The sequence below is a fragment of the Gracilinanus agilis genome, chromosome 4 (genome assembly GCF_016433145.1).
Source record: "Gracilinanus agilis isolate LMUSP501 chromosome 4, AgileGrace, whole genome shotgun sequence".
NCBI lineage: Eukaryota > Metazoa > Chordata > Mammalia > Didelphimorphia > Didelphidae > Gracilinanus > Gracilinanus agilis.
Window position 1 is genome coordinate 313,979,331 of NC_058133.1, and position 12,846 is coordinate 313,992,176.

A 12,846-nucleotide genomic window follows, 5' to 3' on the forward strand; every position below is an offset into this window, starting at 1 on the left:
TGCAAGTAAATCTTTGGTAAGGGATAGGGAGAAAGAAAAAAAATGACACTATGATATGGATTGTAACTATTTTACTATTATTAGTATCGTTAATTAGGATCAGCTACATATCCTCTATTTGTTTTTTACATGCTTTTTAAAAAAAAGCAGAATACTTTAAAGAGGTGCCCTTTCTCTGATGCTTGCAAGGAATCTGAAAGACCTTAGAGAAGAGCTAGAGATAAAACAATTTTAGATATTGCCTGCGATTAAGCCTTCTATGAGGCTAACTCATTACAGTATGACCTTGTTTTAAGGAATTCAACTCACATGAATTCAGGTATACACTATTTGGCAAACGAAAAAATAACAAAGGCAGATAAATACATTAAAAATTAATTACATGCTAAATCTGTGCCATTTCCCCAAGTTATATAAAGTCTCTCAGAGGTTCACCCAATCTTGCTCATTTTCATTTTGAGAAGCATGACTGTGAGTTATTAAATTATTTTGCACCAAACATTATCTCCTGCATCAGTTTTTGTCCAGAGTTCTCACTTGTAATAACTCTTGTCTGAGTCAGAGCAGTGCTTGTCTGTTTCATTAATTCAATTTAGTAATTAATGTTTTATCAAAAGTATGAGATTAGTGGTGCAGGTAGTTCTGATAAACCTAAGAACAGTAGAAAAGTGCCTAGGTATATTTGTATAAGAAATACTTGTTAAATAATGGAGCTCACTATTACTTGGGATTCAACACATGTGAAAGATTTTGAAATGTATTGGTCTCATAAAACAAAGTCCCACTGTATTAAATTACAAGTCAGGCACTTTTAAGTCTGAACTCAGTCTATGTGAATGCAGTAGCTCAATTGTGAGTCTTAGGCTATAGAGTTTAATTTAATATAATGAATAGCATATATTTATATATAACTATATAACAAAAGTTATTCATTGGGTTTCATAAAAAATTTAAAATATAGTAATACCATTTTTGCTTAGCTCCTGAATATGTGTTGGAAGTTTTGCCTGATAATTCAAACTTCCTTCAAAAAAGTCTTCTTCATTTTAATTTCCCAATATTGAGTGATGGGACCACAATCTTTTCCATTTCTTGGACTCTGTATGTTGAAATACTCATGAAGGCTTTCAGTTTCCTCACCTTCCCCTCATTCAATAATTTGTTAAATAAAATGAATTTTATTTTCTCAATATCTTTTGTATTCTCTCCATTTCAACTTTAATCACATTTGTTCAGGTCCTCCTCATCTATTTCTTGGAGTACCTTAACAGTACTATAGAAGTAACTTTCTTAATGCATTATATCACACCAAAATTCCTATTCAAAACCTTCAGTATTTATTGCCTACTTCAAAAGCAAACAAAAACCTCCTTATCCTGGCATTCAAGCTTTTTCACAATTATATTCCAATCTACCTTTCCAAATTGATTTTACAATATTTATTTTCATATATTCTATATTCTAGCCACCTGGTCCCCTTCACTGCTCTTCATTATCTTGCTCTCTCCAAGTATATATATCTGTGTTTGGAGTATTTCCCATACCTCAAATGGTCTGTTCCCTCACTTCCCCACATATCTACCTATTACATTCCCTATTTCATAGCCCACACCAATTGTAATCACTTTAATGAAATTTTCCCTAATCCTTCTAGCTCTAGGTGTTTTAATCCTTCTAATTTTTTTTTATCACTTTTTGACTTCCTTCAATAGGAAGTTTCCCCAAATTTCCTACTATGCTATTGCCTTCACTCTGTGGATTTTCTCCAATTTATTCTGTACATATTTTATTTGTATGTAGTTTTTTATACATTGTCTCCCCCTTTAGCCTGTAAGCTCCTTGAAAATAGAGATTTTTTTCTTTTTTTATTCTCTAGCAAAGAGTGGTGTGTGTGTGTGTGTGTGTGTGTGTGTGTGTGTGTGTGTGTGTGTAGGATATTTATTTCAGATTCCCTTTTGCTATGAAAGTTGAATGTATGTATAAGTGGAGGGGATATTGAGGGAGGGAGAGAGGTGTGGAGATGAGTATGATAGCCAAAGTGAAGGAAAGTGTTGTGAGGAGATGAGGCTCTTTAAATTACCTGGTGAAAGCAAAATATTTGGGAATTTCTATGATGGAAAATGCTTGAGTCAATAAAGTTATCAAGATTTTCAGGCAAAATGGGGGAATGATGAAAGGGAGACCACCTGGGTAAACATAACACATGTTGTGCTCCAAAATGAATTTCCCAAACCCCAAATATTCTCAAAATATAAATATAAATTGCAAGGGAAAATGAAAGTATTGCCAAAATAAATGAAGTTTTGAAACCAGACCATCTGCAATTATAGCAAATGTACAAGGATATTGCTGATAAAGAGACAAATCTTTGTGCTGCTACAAAAGGGGCTTTCCACAATGAGACAGGTGGTGATCTCTCTCTCTCTCTCTCTCTCTCTCTCTCTCTCTCTCNCAATTATAGCAAATGTACAAGGATATTGCTGATAAAGAGACAAATCTTTGTGCTGCTACAAAAGGGGCTTTCCACAATGAGACAGGTGGTGATCTCTCTCACTCTCTCTCTCTCTCTCTCTCTCTCTCTCTCTCTCTCTCTCTCCCCCACATACATACACACACAAAGGACTCAGATTTTTTTGGTTCTCAGAACTGTTTCTGTTGGGCTGATTTAGCACTGGTTTCTATCAATTTTGTCATAAAAGGACAAAGAAATTTATCTGAGGCTATCAGAGGTCTCAGTCTCTGGAACCGTTTTGGTAGGTATAGTTCCAACTAATTTAGCTTTTAGTTTCTGACTGTGTAAATCATGGAGCATAGTTAACTGATTATGAAAATTGGGGAGGATATTATGCTACAGGAGATGAAAACTGGCCTTAGATTCTGAGATCCTGACTTCACATTCTGGCTCTGTCAACTTATTGCCTGTGTGACTTTGGATAAGTCACTTAATTTCTCTGGGCTTCATCTGTAAAATGGGGGTGATGGGGAGAGGGTGGATTATATGATATCTGATTTCCCTTTCATTTTTAAATACACCCACCTATGATCTCAGAAAATATTTAATCCAACTCATATCTGAACAAAAACCCTTCTTTAAATGTTGCTAATAAACTGTCATCCTCCTCTTCTCTAGCGCTTCCTATTTTTGGAGATCTGTAAACATTTTTCCTTACCTCAAGTCTAAACCTAGCTTCCTTTAATTTCTTCCTCTTAATTTTGCTTTAGGAGTCCAAATAGAACAAATCTAATCCTTCTTCTATATTGCAACCCTTTAAGTACTTAGAAAGTCTATCCCATGATCCTATATTTTCTCTAGGGTAAATATTCCCAATTTCTTTTATGTTGCTTTTATGGCATGTTCTTCCCGCCCTCCCCATTATTCTAATTGAATTGTCTCCCCCTAATTTTTTTGAACAAATTTATGATTGTCAAAGCCTTTCCTAAACTGTGGCAATGAATATAGCAGTTCAGATGAATTCTGAACTGGGTAGAGTACAACAGGACTATTGTCATCTTAATTCTAGACCTCATGCTTTTCAATGAAATCTAACATTAAATCTTCTGGCTACCATCTTTTTTTTTTCATTTTTTCCCATTCTGTACTTGTCCACAAAAAGACTCATATTATTTTCAAAGAAACTTTTGCCTAGTTATTTCCTTCCATCTTGCACTTCTGAAGCTGATTTTTTAAAACACAAGCAACCACCATTTATTCTGGTTAAATTTTGTCTTAATTGAATCCATTGTTTTAATTTGTTGAGTGACATCTCCTGTGTTTATGTAAAATGAAAACTTGATAAGGAAACTTATTAATATTCCTTTTATGCCTTATCCAAATCAGTGGCAAGTATGTTGAATACTTTGAGGTCAACAAAGGCAGATTTCTGGGGCTATTAGGTTTCTCTCTCAGTTAATATTGATCCATTACTTTGGGTCCAGTAATTCATGTACTATCATGTAGTCCAAATATCTTTATTATGTCCAAAAGGATTATATGAGACACTTCTTTAAATGCTTTGGTAAAATATAGGCACAGGCACATAATTCCATGATTTAGATACCTTGAGAAAAAAAGTCGTTAATTTGAAGTAATCAGATCTTGATTATGTCCTTCTAAAAAACCCTTACCTTCTATTTTAGAATCAATAGTATGTATTGCTTCCAAGGCAAAAGGGAGGCAATGAAGGTTAAGTGACTTGCCCAGGATCACACAGCTAGCAAATCGTCTGAGGTCAGATTTGAACTAAGGACCTTCCATTTCTAGACTTGGCTTTCAAACCACTTAGCCATCTACCAGCCCTCTGAATTATGTCCTGAGGGCTATTAGTGCCTACTACTTTATTTTTTAAATTCTTATGAAACATATTTTAACAATAAATCATAATTTTTAAGAAACAAAAATCAACATAACTGGTCTCAACTGATAGTTTTGTATCATCTTAAAAAATCTCAACCACATTTTCCTTTTTTTAGTTTTTATTTTTGCTGTGTTCTCTTTCAAAGGTCATTGCCTTTGGCTCAGTAATTTCATCCGACAACATTATAGGGTAATGTCTTTTCTGGTTGTTTCAGTCAATCAAGTATTTAATAACCACCTGTTATATGTCAGGCACTGGACTAAATTCTAGAGATACAAAGAAAAGCAAAAATAAACAGCAACAATAACACATTCACTTCCTGCTTTTAAACGACTCACAATATAATAGGGGAGACAATATGCAAACAATTATGTATAAACAAGATATATAGGGTATCCTTGGATATTTGAAACACCCTGAAATATCCTGTATACAGGATAAATTGGGGAAAATCTTAGAGGGAAAGGACTAAATTTTTGGAGGACTAGAAAAGTTTGCTTGAAGAAGGTGGGAATTTAATTGAGATGTCAGGGAAGTCAGGAGGCAGAATTGAAGAGGGAGAGAATTCCAGACATGGAGGATAGTCAGAGAAAATGTTCAAGTTAGGAAATGGAGTATCAGGTTCAAGGAACAATGAGACCAGAATTAGTGGGTCACATAGTATGTGAAGAGGAGTAAGTATAAAAAAGCTGGAAATATAAGAAGGAATCAGGTTATAAAGAGCTTTAAAATCTAAAAAGAATTTTAAATTTCATCCCGGAATTAATAGAGAACCATTGGACTTGATTGAAAAGAGGGTGACATGGTCAAACCTCTTTTTGAGTAGATCATTTTGACAGTGGAAGAAGGATAAAGTGGAGAGGGACTTCAGTTGGGGGTGACTAATCATTGCAATAGTTCAGCAAAAGGTGATTAAGAGCCCTAAATAGGTTAATATAATATCAGATGAGAGAAGAGAAGATATGTAAGAGATGTTATGAAGGTAAAATTTACTGGCATTGGCAACTGACTGTATATGGGGCTGGGGAAGAAGTTGAGAGAATAGTTGAGGGTAGCACCTAAGTTGTGAGCCTGGGGGACTGGGAAGATGGTAATACACTTAAGAGTGAGAGGGAAGGGCAGCTGGGTAGCTCAGTGGAGTGAGAGTCAGGCCTAGAGATGGAAGGTCCTAGGTTCAAACCCGGCCTCAGTCACTTCCCAGCTGTGTGACCCTGGGCAAGTCACTTGACCCTCATTGCCCACCCTTACCAATCTTCCACCTATGAGACAATACACCGAAGTACAAGGATTTAAAAAAAAAAGATTGAGAGGGAAGTTAGTAAGAGAGGAGAGGGGGTTTTGGGAGAAAAATAATGAGTTCATAATGAGTTTGGACATGTTGAGTTTAAGATGTCAACAATTCATCCAGTTTAAAATGTCCAAAAAGCAGTGGGATCTATAACACTGAAGGTCAGGAGAAAGATTTAGACTGGACAAATACTTCTGCTCCCAGCTACCCTTTGCCCTGTATTTGGTTCCTCCTTCTATCTTTTCTAAACAAAAACCAACAAGGAGACCCTCATATTCATGAGTTTTAGCCACCTTAAAATATTCTTTGCTTTCCTCTTGCCATTCCTAGGAAATGTACATGAATTACGCTTCACACCCACAGCTTTAAAGAGGAATAAGGAAATAAATTCATAGAGAACTTTTTTCCAAGTAACCTTCACACTTTTCAATCTGTGACATTTCCTTGGTCTTCTGGAAAATACCTTAAGGAATATACACAATCTTAATTCTCTGTATGACAGAACTAAGACAGAGAGGTTAAATGACTTATAGGTTTGTGTAATAAATCAGGGACCAGATTCAGAATTCTCCACCTGGACTTTAGCCATTTGCTTTTTTAGTTTCTTTTTTGCTGTGTCTGCTAAAGGATGAACAAACTATATGTCATACTCAGCCAATTAACAAAGATCCCCAGCTGGCAATTGTCCTTGCTCAAAGAGAATACAATGCATATATTATCTCACCTGAGACTAACTGAAGGCTAAATGGACCACTGAGACCTCTTCTTTCAGGGAAGGTGAAAGGAAGTGACTCTTGACTTAATCAGAGCCAAAAAATGACCCCTAATATATTGATAATGTAGTTACTTCAGATTGGTTTGAGAAAGGGAAAGCTATGTTTTATAGATTAGTTGAAAGTCTTTCCATTCCTTTAGTTACAGCCTGCTTGTTAATAGTTAGGATTTGGAATGTGTGAATCTTTGCATAGTCAATCTTTATGCAAATTTACATGGTTCAAAAGTATTTTTTGTTCTAGATTAATTCAGTGAATATGTAAATCTAAGTTCAGCTACCATCCTAAATTTGATCAATTTATTAGGCTCTTAAAAAAAGTTATCTAAATCTAAAAATGAATTTAAAAAATAATTGTTACTTACTCATAGAAAAATAGTACTTTTGTTCACATGAAAGGGTAGTTAGCCAGTTATTTATTCATTTGGAGTTTGTAAATAATGACATAATGGATCTTAAATATTATCTTCATAAAAACTCTAGGTTATATAATTATTCCATACCACTACTATTTGTCACTTTCTTCATGTCATCTTCACATCCTTCGTCTTTCGACTCAGTCACTGATATTCTTCCTCTCTTTCTGACCCATACTCCATTGCTCTTAGAGTTCTAATCAAACTTCCTTGCTCAGGTAGCTGGGTAACACAGTGAGTAGAGCAAAATGAAACTTTGAATAAGGAGGACCTAAATTCAAGCACTAATCAGCTAGATGACTCTCGGTAAGTCATTTAACTACTTATCCTCAACTTCCCTGCCTAGGGATCATGATAGAATCTATTATATTATAGGATTGTTGTAAGGATCAAATGAAATGACTTATTCCAAAGTATTTCAAAAATATCTAAGTGTTATATGAATAAATTATTATTGCTTCTCTCAATATTAGATCAATCACTTAATCAAAAAACATTTATTAGGCATTCACTTTCTGTCAGATACTGTGGTATAATTAGTCCTCATATCCTCTGTATATGTCAGACAGAAGACATAAAAGTAGTCAAAATACATTTATTGACCAATAGTTCATAGAATAAAAATGTATAATAAACTAATAATTTTATAAAGTAATTTAATAGGACCCAAGAGTATGAAGGAACCTGAAAAATTACCTCATATACTTTCTCATCTTTATAGAAGAATGGGACTTTACATGTGACTGTCATGTTACCAATTAAAATTTAAGACATATGTCATATTTATTTACATCTCCCAAAGTATCCACAGACCAGCATTATGTATATAGCAGACACCTATTTGTTAAATGAATGAATGAATTGGTTTCAAATATCATAGAATGCAGGTTGAATTATTGAGCTAATTAATTAAATTCATTAATTTTTATTAAAATTAAATTGCCCAGTTTGCCTGATGGTCATTCTATATATGGAAAATTCACACTCCACTTCTAAAATTCTATTCAAAGATCAAAATGTAATGTAGTAGATTTTTGCAATAATCAGTTTTCATAACATTTTCTATTAGAGTTCCTGTAGCTTCAATTTCCAATTCACAATATTATTTTTTGGTGAACACAGGCATTGTGACAATATTCACAATAAAGCTAAAAAATAGCATCAATGTGTGGTATAACTTATTTTACTAGTCAGTTTCTTGGCCATAGCATTTAAAGAAAAATAAATTAGCAAATGTGTTGATATGTATATGTTCAGAAAACAAGAGATCATTGATGGATATAGATTAAATTCTGTTGTACTTGAAAAATATGAAAAGATCTAGTGGAAGGAAGACATAAACACATCCAGTGGTTAGTCTCTGAAGAACTTATGGAAAGTTATGGATAAGTAAACATTTTCAAGTAGGATTAATGAATGGCACACTAAAGTAAGGAATGCAAAAAATAAGCTTTGTTGCCAGGACATATTCACCATAGGTCAGTTGCTAAGCCGTTCTTGTAGAATGAGGTGGGGAGAGTAATGTAGAACTGAGGTGTTTGGGAAAATTTAGAGTTTTCATTTATAGAATCTCTTATTTCAGTTGCCACCTGGCTTAAATAGGACACAGGTAAGAGCTAACTAACTCCTGCATCTTAGTGTCTAATCTTAACCACCTAGAGCTTTTAGGTCTTGACTTTTAGGTCAGTGATGGTGAATCTTTTTGGGACTGAGTGCCCAAACTGCAGTCCTCACAGCTCATGTGAGCCCCTCCACCTTACCCCAGACAGGAGAGGGAGGAAATGTTCCCTTTTGGTCTGCTGGCACAGCTGCTGGTGATGAGAGAAATGTCCTCAGTCACACATGGAGAATGGGAGGGGAGCAGACCCCCGCTCAACACTCATGCCATAGGTTAACCAAAACAGGTATAGGTCTTAGTACTACACTGAGTCCTATGAATACTGGAGGGTCTTTCTAGTACCTACATTGATGAGATCACAGATTCATCAGTATATGGAAAAGAGAATTCATAGAATCATAAATTCCAAATTTGAAGGGACATAAGGCTCAGTCTAATCAAAGTCCTTCATTTTACAGATATGGAAATTAAGGTCTAAAGAGATTGTATCTCTCCCAAAGACATACAACATCAAAAGAAGGATTTGAATCCAGGTCTTCTGTCTGCAGAATCACTGGTCTTTCCTCTGTACTCTCAAAGGACTTCATCAATCATGGAAGCTATGTTGCTTTATATGTCTTTAATTAAGTTTTGGAAATAAAGTCTTTTCTCCACAAAAGGAAAAGAAAATATTTAAATATGAAACAAATGTCAGAAGGGCTGGAAGGATGATGTATAACTTTGAGGCCAGCCAAATGCCACTGAAAAACAAAACAATTATAATTGATGTGACTAATACAGTCTCTATCCTTTTCCTATAAAGAAAATGTATGGGAAGTTGTCAGGTTAAAGAGCATAAGATCTGTGTTACATGTGAGGAGAGACATATTGAGTTAGCAAAAATATTTAGTGGGAATTATTCTCAAAAGTCATTTTTCATTCTGATTTAGAGAGACCACTTATTCATAATATGGAAAGACTCATTTAAGAAAGAAAACCAGTAACACTCCAGTAAAGGAAACAAGAGAATTGTTGTGACAGGTTCTCTTGTTGCCTTATTCATTCAACAATATTTATTAAGTCCCTTCTGTACCAATTGCTTCCAGGGTTACAACTATGAATACAGTATGAATGAATCAAAGAATAAAAGAGTTTAGAAGGATCTTAGATAACAGCTTCCCAAATCTCCTTGTTTTACTGAGGAGAAAACTGAAGCTTTGAGGTATGAACTGTTGTGTCTATGATCAGAGTTAGCTAGTTATAGTCAAAATGGAAACTCTAAGTCTTCATTCTTAATCTAACCTAAGACTAAAATTTTATAGTTTAATTGGGAGATAAGGCATATGCATATATATATATAACATATGCAAACACATATACATATACATACATGCACATATATATGCCTACCTACAGAAAAATCAGAAAAAACCCAAATGGGGTCATGATGAGTTGGAGATGACTGAAAGGACTGAATGACAAAATAAATAAACACATATATACATGCATACAAATTATATTACATTATTTTTATTATATTCTATATAAACATATGTATATATACATGCAAATATATAGTATATCAGATGTATAAATTTTAGGCGAAACAATTCATGGATTAATAACCAATCCAGTTTCTAGGTTATCTATCTATAAACATAGACACATATGTGTTTATACTAGTATATAGATGATAAAGTATTATATATAACATATGCACACATACATATACACATATGCTTTATATACACACACATAACATATAACAGACTAGTCAGATACTAAAAGACCAAGACCCCAAGGGCTGGTGACCCAATTTGCCAGGTTCTTTATCTGCCTTTTGAATGTGCCCTGGGATTCATTGCTCTGGGGTTATCTTTTTCCTTAATGGCAGAAGTAAGACCTTAGGGCTCCCTCCAATTTTAGCTTACTTCAGATTTCTGAGGAACAATTCTATTTTTGGCTTCAGTCTAAGTGGTGCTCCCCATGGATGGGGAGAGGAAACAAAAAAGAATCGTATAGAAATATGAATCAGGTATGAGCAAGCAATTGTATTTTCAAACAGGAATGGGGATGCTAAGCAATAAAGACTCACGGAATGATTGCACTTAAGCTAGTATGTAAGCTTTCTTGGGACCTTTGCAACAGCCTGCTTATTAATGCTAACATTTTACTTCTACTAAGTATAGCCTCATCAATGCCAAGTGGTCTCTTTATGGTGGTTTCTCTCTCTGTGACTGTCTTTTTCCCTCTTGGGGGAATCATTCACTGCTTCTGCTGTGACTATTGCTACTGCAATTGCTCTGGTAGCAGATACTTTATTGTTCAACTACCAGGGAAGGGGGAGATGACAGTTGCCTTTAAAAAATTAAAATTAATTTAATTGATTATGTTTATTTTATTTGTTTGTTACATTAAAATACTAATTTAACTCCCTCTTGCTGTCCCCCCATCTTCTCTCTCTCTCTCTTTCTCTCTCTCTCTCTGTCTTACTCATTTCTATTTAGTAGTTTTTTCTCTAGATATGAACATACACAAGTCATTCTTCAAACAATATTTATGTTGCTGTATATAATCTCTTGTTTCTGCTCATTTCACTCTTCATAGTTTTATGTAGTTCTTTCTAAGTTTTTCCAAAATTAACCTTTTGTCATTTCTTACAGCATAATAGTATTCCATCACAATCATATGCTCATATGCCACAACTTGTTTAGCATCTTTTAAATTTCCTGTTTCTTTGCCACCACAAAGAGAACTGTTATAAATATTTTAGAACATATGAATTCTTTCCCTTTTCTCCTGATCACCTTAGGAAATAAACCCAATAGTGGTATTGCTGACTCAAAAGGTATATACATTTTTATAAATCTTTGAACATAATTCCAAAATGGTTAGACCAGTTTATAATTCCAACAGGGACATTAGTGTCTCCATTTTTCCACATGCCCTCCAAAATTTGTCATTTTGTCCTTTTAGCTAATCTTGTTAGGTATGACATGATATCTCAAAGTTGTTTTGATTTACAGTTCTTCTCTCTCTCTCTCTCTCTCTCTCTCTCTCTCTCTCTCTTTCATTTCATAAGGTCCTGTATCAAAAGATAAGTAGACTCATCTCAGAAATACGTTTACTTAGGAGGCCATGAGCTCACACCTTTTGACAGAGTGGGTCAGCGGGGAGGGTTTTCTTTCTTATCCAGTGACCCTCCAAGCTCAATGAATCATCCTTTCTTCTGAAGGACCTTAGAAAGAAGAGACCTGAGAGGCAGTGTTTACTTTTTTAGTATTTTTCCCTCAAATTTTGACTCAGTAGCTAATTGAGTGTCAAGACACAGAGGAAGCAGTCATATAATATCTGCACCTGCCGTAAAGTAGTGGGAGTGAGGGGAAAGCCCCTTCATCATTATCTCCAAAGAAGTTATACACTAGAAAATGATTAGATAATCATTGTAAGGTAATATGTAATTTATTTCCAAAGTGGTTAGCACATAAGATAAATATTAGATTTCAGAGAAAAGAAAGATATATATTGGTTTGACATCATTTGATGACGTCTAGTGGGTGAAGTGATACTTAGGTTTATCTTGATAGATGGATAATGTTCAGATAGGCAGAGGAGTAAAGGGAATAAACCTTTGTCAGGCACCTGTGTGTCACGAACTGTGCTAAGCACTTTATAATCATCATCTCATTTGATCCACACAGTTGATCTCACCCTGGCAGGTAGATGCTATTATTATCAATATTTTACAGTTCTGTCCTAGAGGAGTTAAGGGACTTGCTCAGAGTCACACAGCTTGTAATTGTCTGAGGTTAGAATCTAATTAAGATTTTCTGTACTCCAGGCCTAGTGGTGTATCTACTGTGCAACTTAGCTGTCTCTAGAGAGCTTGAAGGGGTAACATTATTAACAGTTTCCCAGCATAAATTAGTATATTCAAGGAACAGTGAGGATACCAGTGTGACTAGAACCAATTGTTTCTAATGTAGAATGCTAGAAATAATAGCAATAGCTATATATAATACATAGTATATAGCCTATACATAATAATAGCTCATCTTACATAGTACATGAAGGATTATAAAGAATGAAAACAAAGACATTAGTATCATGATGTAGTTTGTAGAGCACTGGACTTAGAGTCAGGAAGATTTGATTTTGAAACTAATCTCAGACTACTTATGTGGTACTGGACCACTCATTTAATTTCTCTGTCTCAAAGACTCTCTAAGTGACTCATGATGAAAAAGGCTGTCTATCATCATAGAAGGAACTTATGGCATCTAAATACAGGTTGAAGAATACCATTTTTCACTTAATTTCCTTCATGAATTTTTCTCTGGTAGATGATATGTTTACATGTTTTCTTTTGCAATATGACAATGATAGAATGATGTATTGCATGATGGCACATGTACAAG